Source organism: Falco peregrinus, chromosome 6 (genome assembly GCF_023634155.1).
Source record: "Falco peregrinus isolate bFalPer1 chromosome 6, bFalPer1.pri, whole genome shotgun sequence".
NCBI lineage: Eukaryota > Metazoa > Chordata > Aves > Falconiformes > Falconidae > Falco > Falco peregrinus.
Window position 1 is genome coordinate 57,820,439 of NC_073726.1, and position 13,292 is coordinate 57,833,730.

The following is a 13,292-nucleotide window of genomic DNA, read 5'->3' on the forward strand; positions in this document are numbered from 1 at the left end:
GCCATATGAACAAAATATTTTATTTTTATGCCTGCAGCATGTGCATTTCCAGCCTGCGGCTCCATCCAGTGAGGTTTTGCACTGAGATACACAGCGTGAGCTACTCTGTCTTTCTTCGGCTCTGCAAGAACAACCTATTGGACTGACAAGCAACCAGGGACAGAATTCAACTCTGAACATCTGTACAGCAGAAACAACAGAGAAGGGACCCGTTATCTACAAGAGCTGTGATAGATAAAAGCTTTGTTTTCACCAGCTAAGCCACATACAAGTGGCATGGGAATATTTCTTTCCAAAAACACAAACCTCTTGCTACAGAGTTAACGGTGCAGCTCCACTGACTGTCAGCGATAAGAGAGTAAAATATATAAGGGAGAACAAGTCACTAAAACACTCAGCACTGTCACGTATAAGTCTTAGCTATCCTACCATCCAGAGCAATGCATAATACTTGGGCTGAGCCTCTGTACGCAGACAAAATAAGCCTCCTAGGAACAGGATTCACAGAACAAACAGACTTTCAGGACTCTAACCAACAGCAGTTGGTAAGAAATGCCTCAGACTAGGATGGTGCTTAATCTTCCTGGGGAACTTTGTCTTGGGTCTTCTGTGCTGCGTTCAGTCATGAGAGTAGAGTTGTGCAGCACTGGAGAAGTTGGGAAGCCTGTGCAACAGCAGCCCCAAAGAGAGGAGCACAATACCATGACACTATGAAATCATGAATATTTGTTGTGCCAGAAGGGTTGGTGTGGAAGACTAGGGTGGGGGCAGGCACTTCCTTCTGTTTGCCCACCTCCTCCCTCAGTTTCCAGCTGGTCAGATTTGGCTCAGGCACAGCATTTTTTTCTGCAAAAGCACTGCTCTGTTGTGGAAGCTGATGAACAAGATGGCACTGGGATCCCATGCTCTTTCTCTACCGTGCAGTACTTTACATCTCCTTACAAAACCCTCCTTTCCTCCTTAGTATCTTTCCCACACAGCTCCCCCCACTCAAGTCTCAGAGCCACACTTGCCCCATACCTTGTAGAAGCTCTCCTCTCTTCTGGTGCTTCGCTAGAAAGCAGGAGGTGCGTTACTCTCTAAGGGAAGGAAGAGAAGGAGAGCTGAGCCTGTATCAGGCTCCTCCCCGCAATGACAGTGTACCACATCAGTAATGGGTCCACGTGTGTGGACGAGGACAGTCAGAAATAGGCATGGGGGACAGAGGCACAGAATAGTGTCTGTCACAGGACAGAGCGGGGCACAGACAATTATCAGTCTCTAATGCTGGAAATATTTGGTACACTGCATATTTAAAATGGTGGTGTCAGTTCAAAAGGACCTTCCCTTTGCTGCTGCCTCAGACCAGGCTCATTTAATAGCTGAATGGAAGAGGATCCTGTCCCTCAAAAAGTGCAAGTTCTGCCCAAATAAGGAAAAGAGAAAAGAGTATAGATCTGTTAAGTGAAATGAGACACCCTAAGTTTGTTGAAAAGTGTATCTTGAGGAACAAGTAGCTGAAGACATAAAAACATGTAATAAAATTATTTTCAAAGACAACAGAATCAGGAAGCTTGCCAGAGGGTCCATAGGGCTGACAGATGATTGAGATGTAAAAAGAGTGCTCAAAGAAGATAAGGATGAAGTACAAAAGCTAAATAAATTCTCTGCATCCATGCATCTTCTGTAGGGATGTAAGGAGGTTCCCACACTGGGGTTTTCTTTGCAGAGAAGAGCCAGGGGAACTGTCTTAATCTGAAGAACTGGAAGAAAAGGTTTTAGGACAAATCAGTAAATGAACAAGAGTAAATCCAAGGATTTGATATTTCAGAAATCTTGACTGAAATCTAAACTGAACATGAAATAGTAAAGGCTGAGCAATTAAACTGCGGCATACAATGTAAGACCTAACCCAGCCTCTGTACTAGAACTAGAAAAAGCAGCAAACACAATGCCTATGATTGAAAAGCATTTTGAGGGGATGCAAGGGGCAGAAGGTCTAACTTCTGTATGCCTGGAATTGGTAGAAACGATAATGAAGAAAAGAATTACTGGCCATAAAGGAGAAATGACATAGCAATTGCCCCTCACATAGCTTTTGTAGAAGGAAGTCATACTGCACAAATCTGATTGAGTTCTTTGAAGGAGCAGATAAGCATGTGGATAGGAGTGATCACTTGATATAAACCTTGCATTTCTAAAGCCTTTTTGATGGAGTCTCTCACTGAAGGCTCTTAAAAAAACAACCTCCTAAGTGCTCAAAGAGTAAAAGGGAAGGTCCTATAGGGACTTACAACTGAGTAAGTTGGGAAACAATTTGAATGAGCTGTTCAACAGGTTCATAAATGATCTGGAAAAAATGAAGTGACAAAGCTTACTGATGAGAAAAAAATGTCAAGGTAATACAAATTAAATCTGCTCAAAGATGGTGATGGTGGAGATGGTTTTCAAAACACTGTTGAAGTGCAAGATGAATCTCAGCACCAATGACTGCAAAGTAATGGACATGGGAATGAACAACTATAACTATATGAACACAGCAACAAACTTAAAACTAGCAATTACCACACAGGAAAGATACCTTTGGATTGCTGTGGATAGTTCCATCAAAGTGTCAGCTCAGTGGAAGTCAAAAAGGCAGGTTAGGAAATGTCAGGAAAGCGATAGAGAACAAAACAGAAAGCAACATTATGTCACTGTACAGATCACTGGGGCATCTGTTTGAGTATTTGTAACTTGAATATAGTTCTTACCCCTCCATTTAAAAAATGAGACAGTAGCATTAGAAATAGCAGAGGAAAGTAATTCAGGCAAAATTCAGACCAAAGCAACAGAAAGTTTCTGAACAAGGAAGGACCAAATTAAACAGACTAGGACCCTTCATCCTAGGAAAAAAGTTTAACAGAGGGATAAATGCAAAAGCAATGTAGAAAATGATGAGAATCATGGAAAAGGCAAACAGGAATTTTTATTCACAATTTCTCATAACTTAAGCACTAGGAGCTCATTCTCAAGAGTGTCAGGATCTGGGAGGGCCTAGTGAAAGAAGCTTCACAGTGCACTTGCCCTGTTCTTACCCGCCAAACTGCTGTTGCTGGGACCCATAAACTCATGCAATTCATCCTTTCTTATGGGCCATAGTACTTCACAAAAAACACCACAATGTGCAAGTCTAAGACAATCAGTCCAGCAGCAGGCAGTGGCAGTCCCCATACACACCATCCTTTGGGGAGGGACTAATCTCCCTGGAATACCGGCTACTTAAAACAGGGGTAAGCTGTAAGTTATGAAGCGCTCAAACCAGTAAGGGGTAGAAACCATGAGAATTGCCTCTGAAGAGGATAATGCCCAATGTATTTTGCTGAAATAATATACAGGTGCAGGGGGCCACAGAAAGAGTACAGCAGCTAGCTCTTACTGTGAAAAGTTTTACATGTGGCTATCATTGTACATGTCAGGAATATACACCTCTTTACAGGAAAGTGGGACACCAATCCTCACAGTCTTCTTGGTTTTAAGTTATGTTTGTTCTCATGCTCTGTGAATGGCCTGACAGATTACACTATGCTACACGTTAGAACGACCTATTTTCTCTGTTTCTACCATGATGTGATCTAATGGGCCCCCCAGCAAGAACGCTGCTGTGAGCTGTCACTTATGTTTGCTGCCTGACAACGTCACAAAACACTGGTATGGATTCCTGTTACGTATCCAGAAATATTCCATGACAATAATAAATCTATTTAATATCAAGCCATAAAAGATGTGGCTTTCTATACCATAAACAGAACACTCAGTAGTGGCAAGGCCTCAACATTGAGAAAGGATAGGAAATAACTATTTTTCTTTCTTCTCCATTCCTATATGCTCCTCCCCTGTCACAGTTATGGTAGTATGTTAACATCTTCACCATGTGCAATACATGCATCACAGCTATGTTGAAAAATAGGAGGAAACACCCAGATATTTCAGCTATAACTAATGTAAAAAAACCTTATGGGAAGGGCATTAGACCCCATGCTTCCATGTTTTAGCCAGTCTGTTAGACAGTTGGATAAAGCCAAGCTTAGGCAGACAGGTTATTCCACAACTACCTACTTCAGATTTCTTATGTCATCATCTACTAGTGGCAGAATCCAGGTGGGATAGCTGAACCGTGGCTATGATACTGTCTGGGAAGACCTATATTTAAAGAGCTTAATGCAGATAAACTTACCCCTACTTTTACACTCAGGTGAATGATCCAAAATAGAGGTATTTGCAAACATGTCTGAAAACTGCCTAAGAACATATTGGCTCACAAAAATTTTAGTCATTTCTTGCTGGGTTTGAATTTTCAAGAGAGAAAACTTTTTCCAAGGCACTTTTCCACTTTAATTTCTATCTGGAAAGCATGGGAGTAGCCAGAAAGAAAAGAAAACAAAAAGGAAAAGAAAAGAAGGAAAGCAAAGGAAAAAAAAGGTTATTTCCAATAAAACATATAAACCAACTATTTTGCCTACTCTGAATTGTTCGGGTTCATAATATATGAAAAAGTAAGTGGCTAGGCTTTGTCTTCAGTGTAAACTACTTCCCCGTGTTCTTAATTAGTTTGCCTTCAGAAAATAACATTGCCAACAAGGGAAACAGAAGTTAAAGTATCGAAACAAGCGAGATTTTTATTGTTATATTTTGTTGTTAGTAATAACTCAGCATCTGTGGATTCAGGAGCATCAGGGCTGTAAATCCACATAAAGCTGAATGTTATGAATGGAAGCTGTCTGGTCTTTCCCAATCTTCCATCTATTCCTGTCCCCATATTCAGATATGCTTCACACACAGCAATTCATCCTCTTTCACCACTTTGCTTTCTGCAAACAGCTGCTCAAGCTGTCCACAGTGACAGGTCATTAGTAGGCAGTTATTTTTTTCAGGATTGAGTGCACAGGAGTGGCAGTGCTATAAATGCTGCTCTGCAGAGCTCCGTGAACTGATCTGGGCAGAGCTCTGTCCCAATTTGCTATGCTTCCTGTTAGCAAAGATTGTCTTAAAAGCTCTGCACCTTGTTGCTCACCTGTAGTGATCCTCTTTGATCATGTTCTAGGATTTTCAAACAGCTCAGTCATCAGCTGCATATTCTAGTGCTGGTCTTGTCACCATCACCCTCACAAACCACATTCAGTTTAGCTGGTATGACTACAGCCTACTGTGCTTGCACATGTGGTACAACTTTTAATTAAAGGTGTGAAGCCTTTTCTTACAGGAATAAGCTTTAACTGTAAGAGTACTGTTCTAATTCTACAGGTGTTCATGCACTAGGAGAATATACAACTTTACCTTCCTGGTACTATCGATGTAGCACCATTTATTGCAAGGAGATCCGGCTTTAATCTTGAACAACAGTGTTCTTTTCCTATTTGATTCATGCAACCCTTCCCATCATTTTGCTAATTCATCTCTAGAGGTACCCTCTACTATTCTGGCTGATGAACATCTCTGCACTTCTGAGAGATTTTTCTTTGGGAATATATTGCTATGATCCCCTAGTTTTCTATTTTAAAGAAGTATTGGCAAACTTGACAATATTAAATATTTTCTTCAAATCCCTCAAAACCTGCCAACTTTCTCTTCTATGTTCCCTACCCTATAACTCCTGATTACTGAATTATTAGTGTCTCACTAATAGCTTTTTGTATTTAATCAGTTAAGTTCTCTACCTTCTGCATTTGTAGGGCGATTACACTGAGCCATGCTCGTGACATCCCAGATTATCATCTTGACACAGAATCACAAGAACTGAACTGTCGCAGAACTGACTGGATTAGCAGAGGAAGAAAGGGCATATTACAAAAGAGAAAGGGAAGATTTAACTTTTACTTTCCTGCCAACAATTCTCCTGGATTTCTTTAGACTTGTTTTAATGGCTGCATTGCTGCCCAAGAGTCCAGATAGAAGCAACTTCCTTACAGCTTCTGTGTTGTCACCTACTCTGAGGACACATAGCCAAAGTGTGCCTGCTCTGTTATGTAGTGTTCTGCGCCAGAGGTTTTCAGCTTGGGCCCATGAACTACATTTTAAGGATCAGCAGATGAGACCAAAGAAGATCCAGCTCACAGTCAAGGAAGCCTCTGTTCACCACAAAGCAATTTGTGCCTTTGCTGGGAAATCTGGGTGAATCTGCAAGCCCAAATGTTGAAGACCACAGGAAAAGATTAACAGAATATGCTCCTCATAACAGCACTTTTTTCCAAGCCTGTCCTACATTTAGCTCACCTAAGAGCTAAAAAGGGCCAGTTACTCAGGGCAAGAAACCATGGATCCCACAGCCTGACCTCTGCTCTGGAGCCTTACTCCAACAGGACTACTTTCTGATCACACTCAGCACTGAAACAGATCTAAGAAACCTTTCTCCTCCTTACTGCTTTCTTGGGAGCCAATACCACCTCTTTCAGAGGCTCTTAAGAATTAACCAGTTGGTCTCCACCATCATGTATGAACTATACCAAGTTACATCTGCAGCAATTTTGGCACATCTGACATTATAATACATTGGGATAATTCTCTTTACAGTGTTCAAATCCAAAAAAACCAGCCAGGTGAAGACAGAGAAGCGCTGTTACCGACAGAAAAAGGAGCCTCTTCCCAGTGTTTATGATTTGTTTATTATCATTGCTTCTGAATACTAATAAGTAGCAAAATAAGTCCTAGAGGCTGTTGCAATGGTATCATGTGCGTCCCTGAAAGATAAACATGGCAAAAATACAGAGGTCCGACATCTAGGCCATTATGATGGTAGCTAATTTTGTCATCATACTACTAGAATTCGAAGTTCAGATAAGCTAAGCAGGGGCTGTGTGCCCATCAAGCCAAAATCAACATGGGCTACACAAGCTGCTGATTTTCTTCTTTGCTGCAAGCAAGTGGTAGAAGGAGAAAGGAAGGGAGAGAAAGAAAAAGAGACCTTTCTTCAGTGATTTGAATCTAGTGCTGGAGTGTTCAACAAAACATTCCTTTCCAGAATTTAAATTCTCCCTTTGATGAGCACCTAGTGACTCAGTGGGATTTGCTAAACTTCCATTTGAAGCTACAGAAAAGTAATCTTACTCTTTATTTCTTCCCCCACCCTCTGCTACACCCTTCTAATCATGATAAATATATCTAAACATGCCTGATTAAGCCAGACAGATGATACGCCCCTAATCTGAACTGATCAGGGCTCTGGAGCTGCCAAAGTGAACCTGCTGTCTTTCTATCAGACAGAGCAATAAGGGGTCGGTAATGCAGCTCCATTAACTGCTTCCCACAGAATGAATTTTCCCTGACTGCTCCCAAAGAGCAGACACTTGAGGAATGCCGCCTGATGGGAAGTTGCTTTGAATGGTCTCTTTTGGCACAATTGTCAAGCAGCTCCTTCTCAAGCCCTACAGACAAACAACTGAAGTATAAAAAATGTAGCCACTTCCTTCTGTGCTACTTTTTCATATCTTATCTAGCTAACTGCCTCTCAATTTTTCTCATCTCCTTTTGGTAAGCTTCAGCACTGGCTGATACGTGTTATACTGCAAGCGTGTGGTTATCAGAATAACAATCCTTTTCCTACTGTGCATATGCATATGTATGCAAGGGATCTATCTAATTTTGTGTACTGGTGGAGATTGCATTTTGTGGATTCACAGAATTTAGGGCCACAACAGACTACTATATAAATATACCACATCGATATATTAACACACCTCGTGCGTTTAGTATATTTGCACTAATATTGAAGGTTCATTGGAGGATAAATGGATATAGATCTCAGAACAAGTGCAAGAATGTACACCTCTGAATTTGTTCTGGAATCTATGTGCATGCACATACATCTACTTCCATGCAGGTGTAGCTCTTTATGATCTTTATCCTCTCAGAAGATGTACTCTTAGTAAAAAGACTGCAGTTGAGATGGATCTGAGAGGTGTCAGACAATGTTCAGGCTCTGCGAAATCCAGTCTTGGGACTACTTACCCAAAAACTGGTCTTTGATATAATTACAAGTACCTTCAAACCCTCTCTGAATCACACCAGCTGTGATCAGCTCCAGGGTACAGTTCTGCTAGCAACAAGTCTAATGGAGAATTATACTTCTCAAATTTATCATACAAGAGACTGGGATGAGGAGTGATGTTATATTTCAGACATGTTTCATCAGAATTTTCCAAAAGTCATTTTCAAAGCAAAGGAGTCAAAACAGAATCAAGCATCTGTTACCTTGAGACCTGATAAAAACCAACCAACCAACCAACAAACCACAGACAATAAACCTTACAATTAGATCCAGATACTCCAAGGTGCTTTCCTTATATTTGGGTATCTAAATAAGGGAAAGAATACTTAAGATTCATTATCTCCAGCTTTAACTGTCAGAGAGTTCCAAAAAACAGACACTATCCAACACACTGTTCTGTAAATCTGAGCTCTTGTACTGTTACTAAGAGCTGAGCAATTCTGGCGTTCATGCAGGTCTGCACAAGAAAATGCACAAACTGGATGTGCATGTGAATGGTAAATTCCCTTTGTCTATGCGTGATCACGCATTTCACAATGTGAAATGGAAATCTACAAAAAAAATCTGTAAATATTTGTGCTAAAGTAGGAGTAAGTTCACCTTATGTCTTCGGCTCATTTCCACAGCAGTTAAACTCCTCTTTTCATGTGTAAAAATGAAGGATGGAACAGAAAGCTATCATTTCTTTATTTCTGGGCATAGCACAACTTGGAGATTTCATTACATTAAGGCATTAATCCAATCTGGTAAAAATAGTTTTTAATCTTATATTGGACTCTACTATATAGCAATACATTTGAGTGGGTTATGCGAACAAAATGATATGCAAATCTGCTAGTATATACTGCTGGGTACATAATATTATGTTTCAAATCAGCTACTGCATGTTTCTTTGATCAGGCCAGCTGATAAAATTTTGTGTAAAATGGGAAGAAGTGCAAGATCAGTGATGAAACTGCTACTTTCCTTGGTGTTTTTTTCTGTTAGATTAATCCTGGCAGCATGGGTAATTGTGCAAAATCTGGAACTCTAGTACTAAAATTACATTGTGTGTCAACAGATACAGCTTTGTACAAAAGCAGAGCTACAGTTAGCTCAGCAAGGAAAGGTAGCATTTCTTTGTAATTTTAGCCATAAATCTATTTTTGTACAAAATTGCATCTGACTGCACAAGTTGTGTTTTTTTACTGAAAAGTTTGCCTCACTTCTTTTCCCTTATATATTTTTCCTCTTCTCTTGTGCTTTTATTTAAAAGAGAGTTCAACATACATTTAGCTACGATAATCTAAGCACAAATGTAGTAAATCTGATAATTAGATTCCCAGAGCCCTCTTACCTTGCACACGTTACACATAATTTCAGCTCGCAGCCACCTTTGCTCTGAGAAGATCTGATATACTTTACATAAAAAGCTTCACATTTAAGTAAGGGCAGAGAAATTGAAATGCTACCAGCAATATGTGCTATGTGGTATAATGAGCACTGCTGTGGTACGTTCGTTGTGTAATGTCACCACTTGCACATTTACCTTCCCAGCCTCTGTGTTGTATTAACTATGTTTTTTCTGCTTAATGGATCTTCACGGTTCAACTTACATTTAAACACAGAACCCCTTTTACAAAGCCTAAGTGCTACAAAAGAGCCTTTCTATAAATTGAAGTCAGCCCATATACGTCTGCATTTGAGAATGCTTCTGAAAGGGTTTTGAAAGCAATCAATTAGAATAATTCATACATTTGAAGATGCAACTTCAACAGTCAGTCCAATTTTTCTTCTCTTTATAAGGTAAATGTGAATGCCAGCTTGTTACTATTTCTGGGGTTTGTCTCTGCACAGCAATCACACCATTTTAAGTAGAAGTGTGGAACATATTTCATGTTTGTCTATGCATTTTTTAGTTCACTTGGATTACGATACCTTTGAAATTCAAGTACAGCAGCAGTTCCTGAATGATTTAACATGTAGACATTTTTACTCTGAAGTAGGAACAACTCATTCTTGTTTATCTTAATTCATAATCAAGTTATATCAAATTGGAATAGATTCTCATCACCTGGAATAAAAATACCCAGGTCATACCCTGATGCAGGAATATTTGTTACTGAACTAACATGCAGACCAAGACACAATTAGGCACATAAAGTTCCTTATAGGTAGATCAGTCCTGGCATCCTACGTTTCCCATTCCTACAGCGTGGGCACCTTCGCGGCAATGAGGCTAACTGGAACCTCACTGTGCAACCCCCGTACACACTGCAGAAATAATCACGGTCCCACTCCTCCAGTGAGCAAGTGATCGATTGCTGCTCTGCAGCAGGGAACCACACAGCCTTCAGACTATTCAATAGATTACATGTGGCAAAAAGGGAACACTGCGCAAAGGGTGTGAATGAGTCATTCAACATTTCAGGTTGACTTAAGTTTTTCTGCTGCATTTATTTCTAATCTTGATGTGCTATCCACATTTGCATGTTAAGCAGGACGGGAAGAAAGATTTAAATTATTTGCTACAATACACACATGGAAAACAGCAGACTCTGCATGTGTATGGGAATGTGGGATTACATGCATGACTGGGTGAATGCAGCATCATGTGAAGTGCCTTTTCTACCCTCATACAGGAGCAGGTGTTCTGCATGCAAGCCTGAACACATCCCAGCAAAAGTATGTTTGAACATGTGCATCTTTAGGAATCTGATTATAAATGAAAGATGTTCACTTGCAGTATGCCTGAATGGAGGAACAGAAGCCCCAGCACATACTTCAGGTGATGTGTGTGGCGTTTTCTTTGGCAAGTACAAATCCGAGCAACTGTGAATGAGCTGGTCTGTGTACGCTTGGAGGGTAGGTATGTGTTGTGTGCATGTGGGTGACAAGGAGCACCCGTGAGCATGAGCAGGTGTCAGCTGAAGCTGGAATTTATATGTTAGTCAAACACAGCCAGCAGTGAACCACCTACTTAAAGATTTCTATGGAAAGAATACATGGCAACCTCTCAACTATACTCCTTCACTCCTGATTAGGCTTCCAGTTTAAAGTGCAAGTTTGCAGAAAGTCTGAACTCTTATAGCTCATCCTGGAGTCTGTTTGATCCATGCATATTTAGAAACTGTAAGCATTAAGCCGTTTTAAAGTACATGCTCACCTCTGAGGATTAGGAGCCCCACCAGTTCAAGCACTTGGGTTTGAAACTCTGCACAAAGACACTGACTTAGCTCTCGTTTAAGAAAAAAAAAATAGCTATCAGTATGGAGACAAAGATCCTGGTGTAATTCCTCACAGAAAATATTTTCCAAGGATGAAGAGGCAAACATAAGGTACTTCATGAGATACTCATGGCTATGTCACAAGGACTCAGTGCTTTAAACTGAAGATAGAGGATCTCACTGTGCATATGGAATCAGTGGGCCACACAGGAACTAATTCTTGAGATGAAATATCAGTTGCGTGGGGCAAGCAGAGCTCTGGTATCTTGCCTCAAGCTAAAAACAGTCAGGTTTGGTTTTGCACAGAGCTAACAATGTATCTGCATCCAGAGCAACAGACTTGCAGGGTGTCACATATGTAAAGGGCACTGCCATGATCCACATTACTGTTTTTGGGGTTTTTTTGGTAATATTCAGATTATTGTGTCCTTTAAATTATTAATATTATTTTACTGCATAAAGCACTGCAGATCCTCTTCCCTGCCTCTATTCTGCAAGTTACTGATACCATGCTCAATTAACTTTGGTGTATGAATATAGGATGGACATTGTCTCTCTCAGTTTCAGTAATTTTTCCTGAGTGCCACAGTTTGCATACAAACCACTGAATGGTGGTACTTAAATCTCCAAGTAAAAATGCTTTAATGGAAACAAAAGTGCACATTCATGATGTTTGTATTCTAGTCATATTAAGTATCATGTGCTTCATTATCTGAAAGCCTAAACATTGGGCCTGGTCTACACAGATTTTTAAATAAAGAAATGGGTGCAATTCTGGTTCAAAAAGTTTAGAGCAAATGTATTTGTACAGTTGTTTGGGTGGCAATTGCAGGCATATTATTTCAATTCCAATTTACCCCCTTGTTTTGGTGTTTGTATTGGCTTTGTACAGAACATAAAAAGGAATGAGATGGAAATCCAATTTTCCTTAGCGAATACACTCCAAAGCACACTTATGGAGGTACATAAAGGTCTAGCAGCCATTGGTACTGGTAACAAAATGAGGGGAGACTCCACACAAAAGGACTCTGAATAATCCATGAGGGTCTTGAGTAGCAGTGGGAACTCTGGGTGTGCTAAGGATGCCATAGCATAGGCAATCAGGGCAGAGGCACAACATGATCCACAACAGCTGCAAACCAGTTCACAGACCCCCTGAGAACTGGCTTTGGTCCTACCAATTCACTTAATCATGGGCTTAATTGTTTTACCTTGACTTTGTTCTCAGGCTGAGAAATGGGTGTGTGCATATTGGAAGAAGCCAGTTGCTGTATTCAACATTATGTTACAGTTTATGAGAAGAGGACAACATGCTATTTCTTACACAAGACAATCATGCACAGTTGTTCCTACAGTTATGCTCCAGAATACACTATGCTGATGGCAGTGCTGTCATCTAAGAATCACCTTGTGAAAAAGAGTTGAAGGCAAAAAAATATTAAAAAGTCAGGAAATTAATATCATATTGACAACCTGTTGGATTGGTTATTGTATTTCTATTTTTCTATCTCTTTTCCTTACCCTTTCACAGTCTTCCCTATTCATAATGCAAACTACTTGAAGCAAGTGGTATTCTTCCATATGATGCAATTTAACAAAAACCAATGGGTCAGAGCTGTCTATAGAATCATATGATAATTAGATTAAAGGAGATCTGTGGAGATCATCTAGTTCAAGCCCCTGCTCACAGCAGCGTTAACTTTGAAATTATACAAGATGAAAATGTAAGCTGATTTTTCTACGGTGATTACTCTAATGGAACACCAGTCTCATTCAGGCAATGATATCTGCGTGTCTAGATCAAAGACATGGAAAATCATTTAGGTAGAAAATCTGCTTTAAATGATTTGAGATTTCTTTTCAATATCCATTTATAAGGTGATACTGACTTCAGTGCTAATGGTTATGTATTATCAAAACACACACAAAAACGAGGCTAGCATTACAATCATTATTTCCCAGCTTCTGTGTGCTTAACACTCTCATTATGTAACTTTAAAAAATTATTATTCATAGATAGAATTCAGAAAACAAGGTAAAAGAGGAAAGAAGGAAAAAATTCCAGAATGGAAAAAAAAAATTAC

The 13,292-nt window shown here is 39.9% G+C and overlaps 1 protein-coding gene across 6 annotated transcripts in view; it reads right to left on the minus strand.

Annotated features, from left to right (window-relative positions):
- Positions 1-13,292, minus strand: part of GRAP2 (GRB2 related adaptor protein 2) — a 119,128-nt gene that overhangs the window by 19,407 nt on the left and 86,429 nt on the right. Inside the window, exon 1 of one of the 6 annotated variants that reach the window (XM_055808337.1) lies at positions 1,021-1,116. The exons of the other annotated variants lie outside the window; for them this stretch is intronic. The gene's annotated coding sequence lies outside the window, so the exon portion shown is untranslated. Of the gene's footprint in view, positions 1-1,020; positions 1,117-13,292 lie in introns of those variants that run through there. 6 annotated transcript variants of the gene reach the window in all.